This window comes from Vulpes lagopus, chromosome 17 (genome assembly GCF_018345385.1).
Source record: "Vulpes lagopus strain Blue_001 chromosome 17, ASM1834538v1, whole genome shotgun sequence".
NCBI classification, from domain to species: domain Eukaryota; kingdom Metazoa; phylum Chordata; class Mammalia; order Carnivora; family Canidae; genus Vulpes; species Vulpes lagopus.
In genome coordinates this window covers 17,038,973-17,043,523 of record NC_054840.1, presented here as the reverse complement: position 1 = coordinate 17,043,523, position 4,551 = coordinate 17,038,973, and positions in this window count along the sequence as shown.

Here is a 4,551-nt window from a genome sequence, read left to right as displayed (position 1 = left end):
TTTATTCTGTATCTCTTTATTATTGTTTTGTCATATTGCCTCATATATTTCCAATAGGTCTATACTTTTTGTATTTTTAATAATTTTTTTCATTCAGTGGAATAGTCATATATATTAACATTATATCTTTTGCAATCTCTTTCCTTCTTTTAACCAGTTCTTTCAAGTAGGTCATACAGCAATTTATGGTCTATTTTTTGTTTATTCACTAATTTGTATTGAAACCCCAGTGAATTATTTATTCTGTTTCTTCAGGACTCAAATTTGCCATAAACAAATGAGGAAAACAACAGAATTACTCTATTGGAGGTGAATATAATAAATCTAAATGGTTCGTAGGCATTTTTCTATATAATAAAAAGCCTCATTTACTGAGCATGCAAACATTCTTTTAGATCTTTATAAAAAAAAGTTTGGCCATAGAGGATCAGATCCATAAAGACTGCTCTTTGGCTTTAATTATTTTAGATGCAAAACTTCATATTTAGAAAACATTAAGACTAGTTTTATTTATTTATTTCTCACTATCATTCATATTTTTTCCATATGAAGACATTAAATTAACATTCTTAAAAATCTCACAATCACCTTGGCAACCCAATAAGTATGCAGGTCAAAAATATGATTTTTGCTGATGGAAAAATTAAGGTGCAGAAATGTGCAATGAGTCCAAGTCATATACTAAGTATCTTTTCTTATTGAAAAATCACTTCTATTTCAATCAGCTTTTAAATCATGTCTAATAAAAGCATCATTTCAACTTTATGTCACGCTACCTAATTCTTTATAAAAGAGTGAATTTTATATTCTGGGCAAAGGAAGCAGATATTCAAGTGGATTTCGAAATATTGCAAACATATTTTTGAGAGAAATGTTAAGGAATAAAAAATAGCATTACCTGAGTCCCAGAGTTGAGAGTTGAGGGAAGAGCTTTCTCCACTTTGGAGACAGTCAAAGGCAAGGTATCAGGCAAAATATATGGAAGAAACAGATTCTCAGATCATGATGGTAATGTTAAAAAATTCCCCCCAAAACAAAACAATGAAAAAACTAAAGGAGACAGTTAAAAGAATGATTACTATATGAATTAGCCAATGCTCCCCAGAACTCCTAGTGGGTACCTTCCCATTTTCTGGGCTACCAGTTTTGCCAATTCAATTCTGAAATATAAGGGTAATCTCATCCTACACTATTTAGTCCCACGATTTAAATCAATCTAGTTATTTTTACCAGACTTCCAAAGCTTTCCTTTGCACATCTTCCATATAGAATTGGATGACGCTGGTATGGCAGTTCATGTGCTTTTGTATCCCTTTCTAAGTCTTTGTATATGGTAGTATTTTTGTGTTTTGCCTTAACTACTTTAATCCCTTCCCCTGGCCCCTGGCCCCTGAATCTTCTACATTCTTAGAGATCAAGCTCACTTATTACTGTGTCTGGGATCCCAAGCAGAACCAGATACTCCTCACTCTTGCCCCACATTAGAAAACTCAAACTGCTAGTGTGGGGGTGTGGGGAGGTGGGGTGGATGTGGGCCACAGAGGGAAAGAAGGCACTGAAGAGGACTAATGAGGTTTTCAGCCTGGCTTCCGCATAGGATGGAAATACGAGGAATGTTCTAAGCCACCCAGCCCTCTGGAGGAGTGGTAGATAGTAAAGGCACGTGAAAGCTGAATCTAGACTAACTTAAGGTTTCCAAGAGAACCTTAGTCTCTTTTCTATGGGCTAACTTTGCTTCAGAGGCTGTAGACATCGTCACACCAATGAAAGTGGCTGGTCAACCTAACTATGTTGCATCCCAGGTAATAGTCTATACCTATGCCCTCATTCTTATTTTTCCATGACATGGTAATTATAAAGTCAATCTGCTTGACTATCGATAGGTCATACCATAATAGGACTCACAGAAAAGTTGAAAGACTAGTACAAAGGTTTTCCATATATCTGGAACCCAGATCCCCTAAATGTTAACATTTCACCACATCGTTTTCTCTCTCTGTATACATATATACACGTATGTATGTGTGTAAGCCATATACACAATTTAAAATTTTCTAGCAGCCACATTAAAAGCAGGTAAAATTAATTGTAATATCTTGTTTGACCCAATATATGTATGGTATCATTTTAACATGCAATTGGGATAAAAATTAACATCATATTTTCTTTTCTGTCATACAAAATTTTTGAAATCTGGCGTGTATTTTATACATACAGTACATCTCAATTAGTAGCCACACTTCAAGCGCTCAATAGCCACGCACAGGGATGGCTACCTAATGGACAGCAGAAATACTGATGATCTTTCAAGCTATGGGACCGGAGGAGTAAAAGAGAGCTCAGGACTGGGTCTTGGAGCACTTGAACATTAAGGATGCAAATAAAAAAAAAAAAAAGAGGAGCTGATAAATGAAACAGCAAGTGACAGGCTAGTCGACTAGGAGGAAAACAAGGCAAACATAGTGTCAAGTGGCCATAAAGGAGGAGACTGTCAACTGCATCAACTGAGGAGGAGAAGTAAAACGAGGACAGAGAAGTGATCCCTGTAATTGGGAAAATGCAATTGTTAGACATCTTGGCGAAACTGTTTCATGGGACTGGGTGCTGCTCTTTTAGAACTGAAGAGAGAAGGGGAGGTGCAAAGCGGAGACCTCATGTGCGGACATTTCAAAGGCCACAAGCTCCAAACTAACCAGTCTCCTCTGACGCTCTCCCCGCCTCTCCTCCTATACTCTGACCTCTGTTTGAGGCCTATGCTAGATACCTGGGAAACACTGACTCCATTTCCTTCAGACCTTGTATGCCATTCACAAAGACATCCTGTTTCACCTCCTAGATACTTGCTGTCTCCTTTGCTGTCTCCTTTGCTCCATCCACATTTCCTCTTGCAGGCCCTTGCCACCTGTAATCTTCCTGATACCTAGTACTCCTCGCTGTAATTAGATCCCTAGGACCGTCACCCTCAAAATCCTTTTTTTTTTAAATTTTTATTTATTTATGAGAGAGAGAGAGAGAGAGAGAGAGAGAGAGAGAGAGAGAGAGAGACATAGGCAGAGGGAGAAGCAGGCTCCATGCACCAGACGCCTGATGTGGGACTCGATCCCGGGTCTCCAGGATCGCGCCCTGGGCCAAAGGCAGGCGCCAAACCGCTGCACCACCCAGGGACCCCCTCAAAATCCTTTTCGTAAAGCCTTGAGACACGCAGAAAGGTGGGTCGAGAAGGGGTTGGGGATCGGGTGGTGCCGCCAGATTGAATTTCTAAAAACACAAATCGTGTATTCTTGCCATTCTGCTAAAAAAAAAAAAAAAAAAAAAAAAAAAAACACCTTGCATGGCTCTTTGTGGAACAGCTCTAGTGTTGCTACTCTTGGATTCCTTCTCTCAGTCCCAAATACACACACACACACACACACACACACACCCAGTTCTGGTTCATGCTATAGCATTTTTATTATCCCTTCTACCCACCCCTCCCCCTCCTTCCAGTAACCCATCCCCTGAAACAGGCAGCACGACCGGCTCATTTTCACTAATTCTTTTTTTTTTTTTTTTTTTTAAGATTTTATTTATTTATTCATGAGAGAGAGAGAGAGGCAGAAGGAGAAGCAGCCTCCCTGCAGGGAGCCCGACGTGGGACTCGATCCCGGGTCTCCACGATCAGGCCCTGGGCTGCAGGCGGCGCTAAACCGCCGAGCACCGGGGCTGCCCTCATTTTCAGTCATTCTTACTTAGACCCTAAGTTCAAGTACCTTCAGCATTTCCCACCTTCTTTGTGGCCACTTTCTCCAAAGCTAGTTAAACCGTGCACCTATTCTCCCTTCCCAAATGCCCTGCCCTTTCGGTAAAATCCAGTGCTTCCTTAAAAATGCCACTGTCGGGATCCCTGGTGGCGCAGCGGTTCGGCGATCCTGGAGACCCGGGATCGAGTCCCACGTCGGGCTCCCGGTGCATGGAGCCTGCTTCTCCCTCCGCCTGTGTCTCTGCCTCTCTCTCTCTCTCTCTCTGTGACTATCATAAATAATAAATTTAAAGGGATCCCTGGGTGGCGCAGCGGTTTGGCGCCTGCCTTTGGCCCAGGGCGCGATCCTGGAGACCTGGGATCGAGTCCCGCATCGGGCTCCCGGTGCATGGAGCCTGCTTCTCCCTCCGCCTGTGTCTCTGCCTCTCTCTCTCTCTCTCTCTGTGACTATCATAAATAAATAAAAAATTAAAAAAAAAAAAAAATTAAAAAAAAAAAAAAAAAAAGTGTGAGTGTTAACAGCTGTCAGAGGCCGCGAGAAGGGGGGCGCGTCTTTCCGCGTCTCCAGGCCACGCCCGGGAGGCCCGCACTTTCCCCGGGCGCCGCAACGACAGCAGGGCGGGAGCCCACAGGGGAGCGCGCGGCGGGTGGGAGGCCGCGGGGAGGCACCGCGACAGTCCCCGGGGGCGGCGGACGGCGACGCCCCGCCCCCTCCTCTCCCCCCGCCCCGGCAGGCTCCGCCGACCACGTGACCACGGCCGCTCACGTGAGCGTGGCCCTGCGTGACCCGCCGCGGCGTCACGTGAGCGGCC